At 38.0% G+C, this 17,800-nt stretch overlaps 1 pseudogene; it reads left to right on the top strand.

Moving 5' to 3' along the window:
- Positions 1-12,239, top strand: part of LOC109054626 — a 178,199-nt pseudogene extending 165,960 nt beyond the window's left edge.
- Positions 12,240-17,800: the final 5,561 nt, after the last annotated feature.

Raw genomic sequence — 17,800 nt, 5'->3', positions numbered from 1 at the left:
TGATCCGGCAGAAGCTTGCGCTGGGCATTTTTCTTCGACTATGGGCCGTGAATCTACAGCAGGCGCAGCAAAGCGCAAACCCGCCTGTCTCACGGTCCATACCCCGCTCGCTCCAAACCAAACACATCCTGCAGCTCTAGATGCCGACACCAGCATTCAGACTCTGAACGGTCTCTCCTGCTCACCAAGGCTGCATTTATTGGATCAAAATCATTAATATGTGACAACTTATTATAGTTTTTAAATCAGCGTTTTTCTATGTGAATCTCTGTTAAACTGTACTTTATTCTGTGATGTCGCTGTATTTTCAGCATCATTACTCCAGTCTTCAGTGTCACATGATCTTCGAGAAATCATTCTATAGGAATTCGCGCTCAAGAAACATTCTTGATTATTTATCAATGTTGACACAGTTGTCTGCAACAATAGTTCGTGTAAACGGTGATGCATTTTGTTTTTCAGGATTCACAGATTAATAGAAAGTTTCAAGTTTAACAACATTTATTTGAGGGAAGATAAAAAAAAATAAAAGCACTTTTGATCAATTTAATGCATCCTCTCCATATTTTATTTTGAAACAATATTTACTGACATACAATACGGTAAACATTTAACTAACAGATATCACAGTTTATTACTGTAATCACAGTTGATTAAGAGAATTACTCTGAAATATTTAAATAAGCATAGTGGATACAACAAGAGTTCTTTGATTTTGGTGAAATATTAAAGGTTTTTACCGAGGGGACTTTGGATTTCTCTTTTTATCACTCCATAATTCATAAAATACTGTCAACCAACAGAAAGAAAAAAAACCACAACATTGTTTGAAGTGTTGTATGAATCAGTGTGAGTGTTATATAGACAAACAAAGTGGATGAAAAATATCATTTTCAGCAAATATGTATTGTATTTGAAATCTACAGACGCAAACAGATAAAGTGCAATAATAAAACCAGGCAAGTGATGTATGAAGAAAATCCTTCAGAATACAGAGGGGAATAAAACGGTAAAGTCTGGTGTGTGTGTGTGTGAAAGTGAAGCGGATGAGGGTGAGAGAAGTGAAAGCTCTGGTGTTCCTCCAGCAGGTCTTGTATTCTCATCTGGCGTCACGGTTCAGGTTTATTCACACTGTTCAGCGTGCTGTCATGGTGTTTTCGAGGTGCTGGAGGTCTGAGTCAGTGCTGTGGATTCAGGAGAGCGCTGTGAGTGAGAGTGACACCAGCGCCGACGGAGCTTTCCATGACTGCAGCATCAGAGCGGAGCTGCAGCACAGAGAGTGAAACAGAGTCACGTTCCTGTGTTTGTGTGGTGAAGCACAGATTTCAAGCACTCTCTCTATGAACACGGAGGGTTTTCCCCTTCAGCTCCGCATCACACACACAGACTCTTCCCAAAAGGGAAGCGGTTCCTTCTCTCTCTCTCTCTCCCACACACACACACACACACACACACACACAACTTTAACCTGAATCCCTGCTGCTCACTTTCTGTTTCACATGACCGTGATGAGCACTTGTCACGTCTCGGTCATGTTGACACAGTGTTGTAATGCTGCTGTTATTACAGTAAAACATTAGCACTGTGACCCAGATCTGATTTCACCTTACTTTTGCTGGAGCGATATAGAAACCCCGTGATCTTTAAAGCGAGACACTGCAGATGAAAGCAGTGTTTCATGCACTAGTCACTCTAGGCTTTTCTGCTTCAACAATTTGCCTTCTTTTAACATCTTCCAGCATCCATATTTTACTTTATCTGTCAGCATCAGTGGGTTTCATTTATAAAAGAAAACGTATCTTCAAAGGCTGTTTTCTCAAAACCAGTTTGGTTACACTTTAGGGACCATTTCTCACTTTAACTAACTATTAACTATTCCTTTTAGGATTACGGGATCTAAACTATGGTCATGCAGAATAAGGCATTAATATGTGCTTTATAAGTCTTAATAACAGCCGATCTGCCTGCATGATAAGAAGCAGCTCGTCCATGCTGAGAACTGGTCCCTAAAATAAAGTGCTACACTTCACAGGTTTATTCTTATTAATATTCTACAGGTCTTCTTGATGGCACACAGTGAGAGCACTGATTTTATTTGATTTATTAATGGCTGGTTTTATTATTGCACTTTATCTGTTTGCGTCTGTAGATTTCAATTCTACTACATATTTTAAAAGGCTGTTTTCTTAAAATGAATTTCATCTCCACTTCAGCAGAACTTACATACACCAGATTTACAGTTTTATTCCTCTCTATATTCTGAGGGTTTTACTGTTTATATCATTCACACTGATTTATAGATGTTTTTTTTTCCTTGCTGTTTTTTTTTCTTTGTTGTTTGTGATTTATGGAGTGATAAAAAGAGAAATGCAAAATCCCCCTCTGTAAAAACCTTCAACTCTAAGATGTCAGGAGAATCAAACGAGAATTTTAACCCTTGTTTTATCCATAATGCATTTTAAAACAATGTTTCACAACACAGCTGTAATTTAAAATGTTTCTCTTAATCAGCAGTAATTAATAAACTGGGGAAGTAGTTAAAATCTTTACTTTATTCACCCGAAGTGTCTTGCTTTGAGGAGAGAGTGATAGATGAACTGTGATCTGATTCAGTGAATCTCCAAATTCTGACTTCAGCTGTGGAAACAATATTCAATTCTTTGTAATGATTAACTTTTTTTATAGCCATTTAGACTAAATCTGCAATCAAACATGTTTAAATTCGTTGTATTTTTATGTTGTTCTTTATGTAATTTTATTGCTAAAACACAGTAACAAAATGACACAAATCAAATGTTGACTGCTGAGTTGCGAGCAGGTGCAGCCCTCACAGAAGTGTAAAATAAGGGGCTCTGGTAACGTTCTGGAGACGCTGCTCAGTGATTTCTGATGCTTCAGCAGTTCCTTTTCCTGAGCGTTTCACTGTTTTCTGTTGCTGCTGATGTCACCGCGGGTATTCCAGTGCTCTCACTGTGTGCTTTTCTCAATGCAACGCACCTCCAAAACCATAAAAATCTACTAAAGTACTGTACACAAGAGCGTAAACATATAACATTCCAACACACACACGCTCACACAAACACTCACACACACACACACACACACACACACACACACACACGCTCACACAAACACTCACACACACACACTCACACACACACACACACACAGCACAAACAACTCACACACACACACACACACACACACACACACACACACACACACACACACTCACCAACACACACACACACACACACACACACACACACACACTCACTCACACACTCTCACACACACACCCACACACACACTCACACACTCTCACACACACTCACACACTCACACACTCTCACACACACACACACAACACACACACACACACACAACACACACCACACACACCACAGCAACACACGCTCACACAAACACTCACACACACACACACACACACACACACACTCATGGATGATGTTTACTCTCGCTGGTATCACAGAGGTCACACTGTTTTCGAGACAGCCCCATCCAGAATGCCCCTGAATCAGGGATGTGGTTTGCGAGCCCTTGGCTTCCCAGCAGACACTGCAGCGGTTGTTACTGTAAGATTACAGTATGAGTCAGAGAGGGTCACAGGCCAGAGAAATGACCCCACCTACACTGACCCTGTGCAATCATCATTCATCAGCCTGATCATTACAACACACTGGCATGTGTAGATTCCCCCTGGACACACAAACACACACATCATCTTCTAATTGGTGTCTGAAGCCATTGTGAAAAACAAGTACACTTCAGCATGCTTATAAAACCAACAATACTTCTTATGGAAATAATATACTTAAAAATCAATTATATATATATTATTACGCTAATAATATATTAGTGTGAACTGAATGTAATGTTTTTTTTAGACACTTAATTGCATGTTAATTGGAATAAAATTAAACTGTGTGTGTATATATAAACACACATACACACACACACACATATATATATACACTCACTCACACACACACACACTAAATACCATTTACTGAACTTTAGAGTTTTTTGTTTATATCTATATATGGTATTGCTGAATGTGCTGATGGCATTTTTTAAATATATTTGAAATATATTTTAATGTCATTTTGTATTGGAACTTGTATGTCATGTATTTAAATATATTTGTAACTACAACATTTGTAATGAGAAGTTGTAATTTAATTATTTAAAATATATATAAACTTTAAATGTAACACTGCAGTTAAAATTATAATCATGTGCTTTAGTATGTTAGTCAACACATCAAAATAAGTGTACTTATTTAAACAAAAGATGATTAAGTGACTTAGAATGTACCATAAAATAAATAATAATAATAAATCTGACATTATTACAAAGTGTGCTTTTTAAAAGTCTCTCTTAAGTGGCCTTCTTTAAAAATATACTTCTAAGATTTAAAGCACACAGTCAGAGACCATGTCAAAAATCTGGGATGTTTAGAACTTATTTTAAATGATACAATTAAATGTTAGAAATATGTTTAGTAAATGGTGTGTGGATCAATGTCAGCTCACGCAGGAGAGCAGGATTGTCAGGGTTTATCATGTTTGTTATGCAGACAGTATACTGCGTGACATTAGAAGAGAATGCACAATCGTTTTCACTCATCATGTTCACGGTATCCTTGAGCTTCACACGGCTCCAGATGGAGAGCTGTCTAATCCTTCGTCTTGTGTTCTTTTCTGTCCTCAGAGCAAACAGAGCTCGTCCCTACTCGGACAGAGACACCACGGAGGATGACTCGGAGTCTCTGGAGGACATGGACTTCCTGAGCCGACAGAAGAAGCTGCAGGCCGAGGCCAAGCTGGCTCTCGCGATGGCCAAACCCATGGCCAGATTGCAGGTGGAGGTGGAGAAGCAGAACCGTAATAAAGTCTCCAGTGGCGGATCTGGTACGTGTGCTGTGAGCTCCGTCGTGTGTTTCACTGATGACCTCCAGCAGAGCGCTAGTGGGAGCCGAACAGCTGTGATTGTATAAGGCTTCAGATTAGTGCTCGACTAACGCTGCTGAATACGAGCGTGCACAGTTAGTTATAATCCTGGCTACTGTGGAAAACAGCTGCACTGAACTGCACTGAATGCACACTTGTGGTCTAGTTCAGATATTAAAGGATTAAGTGCCCTTAACTTCTAAATGAATCATCTGATACGATGCACGTATTGTGTGCATGCTTGTTTATAAACAGGTACATTGTACCTAATCATTTATTATTTTATTATTAACTACATAGTATTTAAAGACATGTATTGTAAAGTGGGACCGATAAATGTTTTTATACTTGCAGAATATTTAATATTAATGAAATAAAAGGCACTTAAGTGATTTAAATAGATACACTTTCATGACTGTTTCTATGGTTTCTTGAAGCGTCTCGGAGACACAGTTCTTCTGGATTGAGTCTGTCTCAGTGTGTTCTGTTTCTTCATGTGACTCCAGACACACTGATGATGATCAGATCACATCTCTGAGTGCAGCACAAAACTCTCACTGCATTATTAACATTGTTACAAAACTGATATGTCCTACTGACACACTACAGCAGAAGACAGAAACCTTTTTGTTGTTGGTGAAAATACTGATGGTTTAATGGTAACACTTTACAATAATGTTTCCATTAGTTAATGATAGTTAATGTATTAACAAACAAGAACAAACCATGAACAGTACATTCATTCTTTATTAATGTTAAAATACAGTTGTTCATTGTAGTTCATGTTAGTTCACAGTGCATTATCTTATGTTAACAAGCACAATTTTGATTTTAATAATGCATTAGTAAATGTTGAAATTAACATTAACCAAGATTAATAAGTGCTGTACATGCTTAGCTCATGTTAACTAAAGTAATTAACTAATGTTAGCTAACGAACATTATTGTAAGGTGTTAATGGTCTAAGACACTAGTACAGTAGTAGTTGTACACTGTAAAAAGTGATACTCTATATTTACTCAATAAAATTGTGGCAACAGATTACAAGCAATATTATTAATTAAATTTAACACATAAGAATTCATTAGAATTAATCAAATGAGATGCTTAAAATTAACCATTCAAAATGAGTCAAATAGCACAAAATAAATAAGTAAAGTTTAAAACAAAACAAAACAAAAAACATTTCTTTGAGAAAGAAAAACAGATCACTATGCTAAGGAATACTATGTTATGCATACCAGGCCAGTAGTTAGCGATTAAGAAACACAGCGCAAAAATGTAATTCACAAATTCATGTTTTTGTTGCTTACATGGAGATGATACAGGCATAGTGTTCAAAAGCTTGTGTTTTCAAGCCCCCAAAACAGATTTATTGAAGACACCTGATGTTAACAAACAGAATCACTGAAGGAGCATAATCTACATTTTGGGTTACCATTACAGTGGTCAGTGTTTGCTTTAGTTGGGCTCTTGACCCTTAAACTTTTAAACATTTTTTTTTGTTTGCTGTAATTGTGATACAGCAGTTAGACAAGCCAATAAAGAGTAAGATCATCTGGTGTTGTTTGTTTTGACATTGTTTGATCTGGATTTCTGAGTTGGTTGTGTCTTATCAACAACAGGCGTCCTTTGTCTGTACAGTATAAGGTCTGGTATTTTCAGCATAATCAGAGAGATTCTAAGAAGCAAATGTTTCAAAACATTTAAAAAAAAAAAAAAGAAAATTTATTTAATTTAGGCAACAGACATCAAGAATCAGGCTGAGAACCTCAACAATGGTGACCATCAAAAAGCATGTTGCACAGCATTCTGGGTGCCACCAATCAAAACTCATTTATGGCTCCCATCATGCTTTGCGGCATGAATAAATTATGAGATTAATTGTCTTAAGATTTATTCTTAATATTTTTCTTTTATTTTTACTTTTTTATGCAATTTTTAGTAGCCTGTTTTGTGATGCTAACAGTTCATCTATTAATCTGAATATGCTGTTCGTCACCATTCTTGAGATTCATACGCTGGTTCTTGATGTCACTGTGTGTCTAAAAGAAGCTTTCCCTTCCCCACTACAATTTTTTTTTCTTAATCAGAATTCTTAAACTCTGGATTTAACAGGAGATTTCAGGTCTTCTATTGTTGAATTACAGGGGCTGCTGTATTGAATGCTAATTTAACTCAGAGAACAGGCTCTATTTACAACACTCAGGCCAAACAATGATAATGTAAAATCATAACCAACACCACCTGAACATCTTTACTCTTAGCATATCTAGCTGTTATAATTCAGTTTACAACAACCATACAAAATGTAATATTAAAAAGTCAGGGGTCAAGAGCCCAACTAAAGCAAACACTGACCACTATAATGGTAACCCTATAAATTTACCCTTTTCCTCCTTCAGTAATTCTGTTTGTGAACTTTAGGTGTCTTCAATAACTATGTTTTGAGGGACTGAAGACACAAACTTCTGAACATTATGCCTTTATCATATCTATGTAAACAACAAAAATGTGAATTTGTAAAAAAGTGTGACGTCATGTGCATGCATATAATGTTTTCACAGGGTGTTTCATGATCGCCAACTACTGGCCTGGCATGTATAACATAGTATTCTTTAGCATAGTGGTTTTTTTTCCGTTTTTTTTTTCCGTTTTTTTTTCTTTCAATGAAATCAATATTTTTGTGTAAATTTTACTTAATTTTTTCATGTTCTTCTAATAATTTTGAATGGTTGCTTGTAAGCATCTAATTTGATTATTTCTAATTAATTCTAATGTGTTAAATTTACTTAATAATATAGGATATACAATTTTAAAACAATTTTATTGAGTAAATAAAGTGAATCATTTTTTACAGTGTAGATATCAGTTAAATTTAACAATAACGAATAACAAGCAATAGCACAAAAACAGGTTTCAGGTTTGGAGGTGTTCAAGTGCAGAAACTGAATAATTAAATGTAAAACAGCTTTGCATCAATAGATTTTCTCTTTTTTGATTTATTAACATTAAAGACAAGACAGCAGCTGCGGTCACTTTAAGAGATAATGCAAAGATTCAAAAGTGATCCACATCTGATGTATTTTATGTTCACTTGTTTTTGTCGATATTCGCCAAGATAGCATGTATTTTGACATGATCTTGTATGTATTTGTTAGTTCAAGTGCAAAGTATGTACATTCATACATACATATAGACACACACACACACTACCGTTCAAAAGTTTGGGATCAGAATGATTTTTAATGTTTTTTACAGGAGTTTCTTCTGCTCATCAAGGCTGCATTTATTTCATCAAAAATACAGGAAAAAATGTAATATTGTGAAATATTATGATGTGAAATAACGTTTTTCTATTTTAATATACATTAAAGTGTAATTTATTTCTGTGATGTGCAGCTGTATTTTCAGCATCATTACTCCAGTCTTCAGTGTCACATGATCTTCAGAAATCATTCTAATATGATGATTTATTATCAGTGTTGAAACCGTTCTGCTGCTTCAGATTCTTCTGGAACCTGTGATACTTTTTTTCAGGATTTTTTGATGAATAAAGAGTTTAAAAGAAGAGCATTTATTTAAAATAGAAATATTTTCTAACAATATACACTACAGCTCAAAATTTGGGGTCAGTTAATTTTTATTCTTTTAAAGAAATTAAAACTTTTATTCAGCAAGGATGTGTTCAATTGATAAGAAGTGGTAGCAAAGATTTATATTTTGAATAAATGCTGTTCTTTTTAACTTTTTATTCAGCAAAAAATCCTGAAAAAAGTATCACATGTTCCAAAAAAATATTTGTCAGCACAGCTGTTGATAATTCTAATAATAAATCATCATATTAGAATGATTTCTGAAGATCATGTGACACTGAAGACTGGATTAATGATGCTGGAAATTCAGCTCTGCATCACAGAAATAAATTACATTTTAAAGGATATCAAAATAGAAACCATTATTTTATATTGTAATAACATTTTGCAAGATTACTGTTTTTTTCTGTATTTTCGATCAAATAAATGCAGCCTTGATGAGCAGAAGACTTACTAGTCCCAAACTTTTGAGCGGTAGTGTGTGTGTGTGTGTGTGTGTGTGTGTGTGTGTGTGTGTGTGTGTGTGTGTTTGTGTGTGTGTGAATGAATATCTTTTGTTTTTGGTTTAAATGGGTATTTTGTGGTGACACTTCATAAGTAGGCTACACAGCTGGAATATTATTATGACACATGCACTGGTCAGTTTATATATAAAAATACAATCAAAACCCTAATTGTGATACAGACACAATCAGCGTGATTCCACAAGAATCCGTGACGTCTCGTTACACGTCATGCATTGAGAACGCCTCCGCCTCCACCGCATCAGTGTCTGTCACCGCGCCGCTGCTGCACTGAAACTATGACACACACACACACAGCAGGAAGCAGCTGCTCGAGCGCTCTTCCTCCAGCGTTTGATGGACAGCACACACGGCTCACGCCAGCAGGGGCACACAGGGGAAATCCTCCCGGAGCTCACAGAGACGGACAGCGAAACTGTGCCTCGACACGCTCTCAGAGGGCATCCGCTGAGCTCACCAGTTCTTCCCTCCCATCTCTCTCGTCAGCTCTGTGCTGCTCCTCCAGACAGTGCTCTGCCAGTGAGAACAAAACTGATAGCAGCTCCTCAAAATTCCTTCGAAACACATTGGTGCTCTTGGCACGGGTGACGCTGTTTCTCTGCGCAGCTCGTGTCAGCGGGACACCCCACAATTAGATCATCTCCTCACAAGCCTGACACTGGACGCTGTTACACAGCGGATGCAGTACTCGGTGTGTAACGCCACAGAAACACTGCTCTGACCAGTCAGCATCCACATCCACAGCTGCTGTCCGTGTGCTAGTGACCAGATGCTTCTCAGACTCAGAGGCTTGTAGATGTGAATGAAAGCTGATGTAACGTCATTTTTATCAGTCATAACTTCAGGAGAGAAGAAACTTTCATGCACACTACAGCACTTTAAAATATTATGAGTCAAAACTGAAGTATGCTGTGGGAATGAGACGGAGGGAAAACTGATTTTATCAAGTGAAATAATGAAGCTCCAGTCATCCACACACACCTGAAGCTTTTGATTCGTTCATATCATTACGTATATATTTAAAAAATGTTATCTACTTGCCGTTGAATCTAGGAGACCTGAACACACTTGAAGCACTTTTAGTCCAGTCACATTCACTCCTATAGTGCTTTATACAATACAGATAGAAAAAAACATTCACATGTTCACGAGTTCATAAGCAGCTCATTATTCAGATCAGTTCTCATCTCATAACATCAGTGCAGGCAATCAGTAATATTACTGAATATTAATTAAAAGAAAATAACATCATGGTCGTCTTCCAGTTTCCTGCAGATGAGAGTAAGACTGGGGTTATTATTATTAGAATAATACATCTAACTTGCATCAGCCTGCTTCTCATATCAAAGCACATTTCAACAAAAAAATTTTGGGATTTTGATTAGACAGCTTGTTTTCTTCCTAGTATGCTTCGAGCTACTGTTGTGTTTTAATGATCTTGAACCAACTCTTCACGTTATAGCAGGATTAATCAGACTCTGTTTACAGTTACACAGAAATATCAAGGTTACTCTGATATCTCGGCTACAGAGATAGCATTCGCTTCACTGGTGTGTGCGTCTGTGAGAAACCCAGCTCATCAGCAGCTCACGGCACTCAGATCTGCCTTAAATGGGGAAAAACATTTCAATAGGAACAAGACCAAAGCAAGCGCACTGATGTGAAAGTAAAACTGCAGCGTGTCAGAATGAAGCGCGTCCTCATGGGAACTTCAGATGGGTGGTTTACCTGGAGAATTACCAGCGTGATACTGCTATTTTAATGTGAAAAACCTGCTTTAGTTTCTGTGAACAGATCTGCTGTTCATGCTTATTTTTATTCATTATTCCTCATGTCCAATCAGCCTTTGCTATCATAACCCATAATTATGATATATAATAACCCCAGATGATTCTCTGGAAGATTAGTCAGAGATGTCATTAGCATAATGATGAGAAACTGAACGACTGGCTGCTGGTTGGTTACATATATTAAAGAGATGAAAGTGTTGTGTGATTACCACAATAAGTCATTTCCAATTTTATCAATGATTTCAGAGAATCGTTTAGCATTTTCGAAATCCTTTAATGTCGTTCAAACAGTCAGACTTTTCACCTGTGACATGTGATCATATTTTCATCAATACCTGAATAATAGAGCATATTCTGAATCCCTTAAATACTTCCTCCAGCATGTCTTCTTCAGACCGGTCACATGTGACATCAAATCATGTTTTTCATTCATGCTTTTTAAAATACTCTCACTTTGAACTAAATTGACCGTCTCTAAACAGAACAGAACAGCTGATATTCACAGCTCTGGATTGCCTTGAGTGTCACTATGAGCTAGACAACACTAGAAATACAGTACTGCTAGCTCTGTAAAACACATGCATTCAGAAACATCTCTCAGATCTCAGCTCTTGATCCTTGCTTCAGACTGTGTATTATCCCTGACGTGATTCATGTGTGTGTGTGTGTGTGCAGCTTCCTCACATGCCGCACATCAGCGAGTGTCTGATGAAGAGGAGTCTGAAGCCCACGGATCTCAGAGACATGACGCTGGGACAGCTGCAGGTGATCGTCAACGACCTGCACTCACAGATCGAGGGTACGACACACACTCCTGTCTCTATACTCGTGTGTGTGTGTGTGTGTGTGTGTGTGTGCGGAGCTCAGAGACGTGTGTCTGTGTGATGCTCAGGTCTGAACGAGGAGCTGGTGCAGCTGCTGCTGATGAGGGACGAGCTTCACATGGAGCAGGACGCCATGCTGGTGGACATCGAGGACCTGACCAGGTGACCGGCTCACGCTCTCAATCAAACACTGAACACTGACAAGCAGTAATGGAGTACTACTGTTCAGTTTCAGCACAAAACTACAGCCGAACAACAACATGTTTCCCCAGCGGTGTTATCCGAGTGTCACTGAGACTGTAGTTTTTAAATCTTATTGTTACATTTCCAGCTTTGATGTTAATTTTAGTTCAAGCTCTTAGTCATTTTGAAGTGTTTTTGTCATTTGTGACCCTGTCTGTGAAATCCAGACTGAATCATGAGATAACACGCATCAAAGTTTGACATGGCCTTACTCAGTCTATATTAAAGATATCAAGGTTATATTTGACACAGAATGTTCTTCATCTTTATGAAGGATGATTTCATGTAGAAAATAAAAATTAAATGTAAAAAAATTACTTTTTAGCTGGGTTTTCACATGCAGGCAGGGTCACATTTTTCAGACTTTAATTTGGGGACTAATTCTTACTATTATACTACACTATCTGAAATCAAGTTTATATATATATGCATAGATTTGATTTGATTTCAAGTAACAAAAACTGTAGGGTTTTCACTTCATTTCACTTCACTTTCACTATTTTACTAACTAGAAGTCATTCATGTATTAGTGACTGTCTGTTTAATATCTGCTAACACTTTATTCTGATGGACATTTTTCTGATTTTAAGTAACTTTGCACGTACACGTCACTTACTGTACTAACCCTAACCTAACAGTGTACTAGTACTCTGCTAAATGAATGTCTGTGTGTGTCTGTGTGGTGTTCTTCAGGCGCGCCTCAGAGCCAGCAGAAGCACCTGACGGAGAAGACGCTCTCCAAATGAAGCCGCACACCTCCACAGCATCACCTTTCCTTTGCTTCTGTGCTCCGTCAGTCCTCCAGGACGTGCTGGACGCTGCCACCGGCTGCTGCAGCCATCGCCTCATAGACCGTCTCAGTCCTTTACCGTTTGCCACTCAACTAGAACTGTCCGAACATACAGCGGTGTGAGGAGCTCCACGCCTCCTCCAGCAAGCCCCGAGTCCACTGCTCGGACAGTATTTAAACACAGCCGAGAGGTCTGAAGGTGCTCCAGAGGAAAACATGCCTGCCTTGTAGTCGACTTGTAGCTTTTGGTAACGTTCACTGCGACCGGTATTCAACATTTCGTGAATGTTGAGTCTGACACGAGTCGTCTGAATAAGTGTGTTCATATCATTTTCATTCTATTGTATCCAGATTCTTTATTTGAGGGAGATGCTTATGTACAGATGTGTATAAAATAAGAAAATAAAAACTTTGTTTCATAGACCGCAGCGTTCTGGACTGTCTCTTGTGGAGAAAACATGCCATATATTATATATCATATGTTTTCTATGGAAGCTCATTTCTGCCACAGAAAAAACGCTAACTCTTAGTTTTATTTCATAAAATCAGATTTTTTTTTCTGAGAGGACAAGACAGAAAAGAAAAGAATGGTCAGATTTAAAGTCACAGTTATCTTTTTTTTATTCTGTGATTAAGACAAATCAGGACTGTGAGATATAAATTCAGAATTTTTATCCTGTGTTGGAAACAAGCTTCTGTAGTTTTGCATCATAATTCATGCTTCAGAATAAAGCTGAACATACGATTAAACACAAGCGCTGATCTTCACAATTCAAATCTAGATTTCTCATTGAATATATGTCAGTGACAAATCATTTCCAGAAATGGCTGTCTACATTATTTTTCATTTTGAAAAATGAATCATGTTGGAAATGTCAACTCCACAGATCAAGCTGAGTTTGTGTATCATACTCTATTTTAGAACCGTATACGACGAGTGCTGACTCAGATATTTGTGTGATTGAGTGGAATTATTCATATAATCAGACTCCCTGTGGTCGGGAAGAATAACAAAGCCATATTTTAAAAATAACATTGATGTTCATATTTGCGCTCTAGATCATTACACAGTGATATCCGGTTATTCATGGAAAGCATTGAAAGTGTTGTGGTTGTGTGGTCTGAGTGAAGTGAAAACAGAGCAGGTACTGCTGTTGTGCTGAGGTCACTGGGATGAGCGCATGCACACATCAGTGTGTTTATTCCAGTTTCACTGCGACGACAAACCAAAAGAAAAACACTGTGTGTGGTGGTAGATGATTTACAGTGATTGAGGGATTCCCCCATCATGAGTATAAAGCCCTTCACTCTCACACTTCATCAAACACACACACACACACACACACACACAGTGAGTCTGAGCGACGACACTCATCATGAAGATCTGTGAGTAACTCAACATCTATCACATGATATATTTTTCTCTTTGCATTTGATTGAAGGTTAACGTGTGCTTGTGAGATTATTGAAAGCTGTTACAGTGTGACTGTCTGATGTACTGAAGTGTGTGTGTGTGACGCAGGCGCAGTGTTCAGTGTATTTGTGGCTCTTGCGCTGGGCTGTCCGGTTCCTCCGAACACACAGCGGTGTGACTGCAGCGCCGAGGCCAGGTCTCTGCTCTCCGGTCTCTCACACATCATGGAGAAGGTACAGCCATCACACTCAGCTCCTTCAGTCTCAGACGACAAAAACACTCACAACAATCTGGCACACCTGTATTTTCAGTATCTGCTAAATATATGTTAGAAATTAAAATTCCTAAAACATTTTGGTATATGAAGGTTGGAAGTAACATTTTTTTTAAATCACAACATATATTTAGCATATATTTTAAATGGGCCAGAATGTGAAATATATCTTGAAAGTAGATATATTTTCAAAACGTATTTCAGGGGAAAGAAAAATACATTCTATTCTTACATTAGGCTAAATGAACCGAATAGCTTAAACTAAATGTTTAATAACATATCGTAATAGTGCAAATTTGTAATTAGTTTTTTTTTTTTTTCTAGTTTGTTTTACTTGTTGATTTTTATTGTAATGTGTTTTATGTTCAGAAACAAGTTTTTTTTTTTTTCTTCAAATGTGAATATGTAACTGTATTTTCTTGGAGTTGACTATACGGAGGGCAAAATATATTTAGGTATGTTGTCAAAATGTACAAAAGTATGTAGGTAGGACTAAATAAATATAATATGTGTTTATTTACATAAACATATTATGAAATATATTTTAGCAAGTTGTATATTTTTGTATATTTAATTTATTTTGTGGTATATATATATATATATATATAATATATATATAGATACTATATATATATATATATATATACATATATCAATAGATATGTATATTTTTCCATATGGGATACTTTGAAACCTGTTTATTTTTGTGTGTGCTCCTGATATATATTCATGTCTGGATCATTCCTGTTCTGAAGCACCTTTTAAAAAGCTGTTAGCTTTAAAACACACAAAAAGAAAAAAAAAAATCTGAGGGTGTGTTTTTCTATCAGACTGTGATCAGACTGTGGTCAGCTTTACAACCACAGCGCAGTGTATTACAAAGACAGGAACATGAACAGGATCTACAACGAAAAGCCACTTCACATTTTAAACCATCTTCTGAAATATTTCATTTATCATTAAAACTGATCTCAGACATCCCAGAACTCGTCAAATCCAGCAGTTTTGTGCTGTTGTTTTCTCTTCAAAATGAATGATGACGAAGATGATGAGGATGATGTCATTGAGGAATTGCCTTCTCTTGGTTAGTTAAAGGGAGTTTACAAGAACAGTAGAGAGGCACAAGGCATTGATTATCAGTATTTAATTACCATTCAACATTTTCAGTTTAATAGATTAGATATACAACATGTTTTTATTTGAAGGCACTTTTGAGCAGCGGGAGTCATACTTATTTGTGATGCGCTGATAGTAAGCAGAGGGACTCGAGACTCATGTATCCTGATGTGTTACACTGAATGGCCGTTTCTCTGGTGTGTGTGTGTGTGTGTGTGTGTTGTGTGTGCAGGATGGGAGATGGAGCACGGGGATCTGTTTGCTGGCTTTAACTGCAACGGATCTGGAGGCTCAGATGATTCCTCACACTCTCACAGCCATCTGTCTGTCAGCCCAGCGCGCTCCCGCTCATGTGAGTCTGACCACGATCTGGCTCATCAACAAGCTTTAGTTCAGTTTTACCCCTCATCACACAGCTAGTCGAGGATCTGCAGATCACCAGTTCAAGAAGAAAGGGGCTAGAGCTGAATCAGTCACATTGCCCTGCAACAAAATTAACAACACAGACCGCAAACCATGAAAAATATTAACATGAACTGAGCTGTTGCCACTGTCAACAGAGTGTCTCACGACAGCGCCACCTACTGACAAAAGTGCAGAACCGTCAGCAGCAAAAAAAATCAGTTTATATAACGAAGAACAGTTGTGTTCTTATTGTTCGTTGATTTCAAACTATAATGCGGTTTAACTAATGTTACAGAGATGAAGTGTGACATCTGGTGCAGTGTGTGTGTGTTCCGCATTATTAACGCTGTGGATGGCGTGGTGATTTCAGAATGCGTCCTGTTTCCAAGCCACAGACACTCGTCGTTCATGTGAGGTGAGTTTGCTGTGTTTATATCCGTCTGAATTCAGCTCAGGTGATCCGGTCTGTCCTAACGCTTGTGTGACGTCACAGACTGAGTGGTCTGAGGAATAATAAATAAAAAAAAAAAAAAAAAAAAAACACATAGAGCTTTTTTTGATCCCTGAGATATTACGATGTGTTTGCTGAGCTCCTACAGTCACCAGCGGAGACTGATCTGAAGTCCAGTGATGGACGGCCACGCAAAGCCCTGATGTAATGTGAGGCTCTCCTCGTCCTCCACATGAGCTAATGTCATAACCAGCACACTAGCACTATTCAGCACTAACAGAACACACTATTATCACAATTAGTACTAGTGATTATTTTTTTTAGTGTTTAAATTTTTAACATCTCTTCCTTTTTTTCCCCCATGCTGCTGTTAATCATGAAACTGATAGGTCAACAATTCACTGTGAACATCATAATCATAAATGAATAATTTGCATGCACATATACACATTTCACAACTTTTCACAAGTCCAAACATTGCAGGCATGACCCTGAATGAGAACCTTGGTCATTAATGTAAAATATTAATCCTGGCAATGCAACATAATACGAGGTGTTAAGGTACTAGTTGGGCAGAACACAGTGCACACTGCGCAGTGCGCACGTAAAAGCTGGTATTCCATTACAAAACAGCAGCACTCCGCCAGTTTAGTGTGCAAAACACATGCCTTAACGAAGTAAAGTCAGAGTGTGCCCTTTCAAACTCCTAACCGCTGCGTCCTGTGTTTGTTTTGCAGTGTTTGAATGAGAAGTACGAGGCTGCGGATGGAGAGTTTCCTCGGGTGAAGTGTCCCCTCTGCTCTCCCTTCCTCTCTGCAAGACACACACTCGTTCATTCACACCGTCCGCTCATGTTCTCCTGATGTGTGTGCAGTGGGAATGTCTGGAGCGGATCCTCCTTCGAAAAAACGGCTGTCCCTGTGCAAAACACTGAAGGGCCTTCCCACATCCGGGCCATCACCCTGAACCGGGCGCTCGGGTACATCTTCTCCTGGAGAGCACAGGAAGTGATGTCACTCACTCACTCTCGGCGCCGGTTCCTCTTCACGCCGGCCGCCTGTCAGTCCACAGCATAAGCTAGACGCGTGTATATTTTAATTGTCATCACCGTCATTTATTGGTTTTGAGAAATTATTTTTTGCATGTTTGCAAGTATTATTATTAACTATTATTTAATTTTTGTTACAGAAATGTATTTTGTGTTTTGTGTTGGATGATTCCCAGAACAACTAAGCACGAGTCATACAGGGAGCGCATGAGAACGGAATTATTCTTTTTCAGATTAAAGACTCTATGTGCCCACAATCAATGTAGGAGAGGAGCGTTAACACTCAGTTGTTCATGACTAACTAAACACATACTAGCATTAGTTATGCAGCAGCAAGCATAGTAGAAGAAAG

The sequence above is a fragment of the Cyprinus carpio genome, chromosome A15 (assembly GCF_018340385.1).
Source record: "Cyprinus carpio isolate SPL01 chromosome A15, ASM1834038v1, whole genome shotgun sequence".
Taxonomy (NCBI): domain Eukaryota; kingdom Metazoa; phylum Chordata; class Actinopteri; order Cypriniformes; family Cyprinidae; genus Cyprinus; species Cyprinus carpio.
This window is presented reverse-complemented; position numbering and strand designations above follow the sequence as displayed.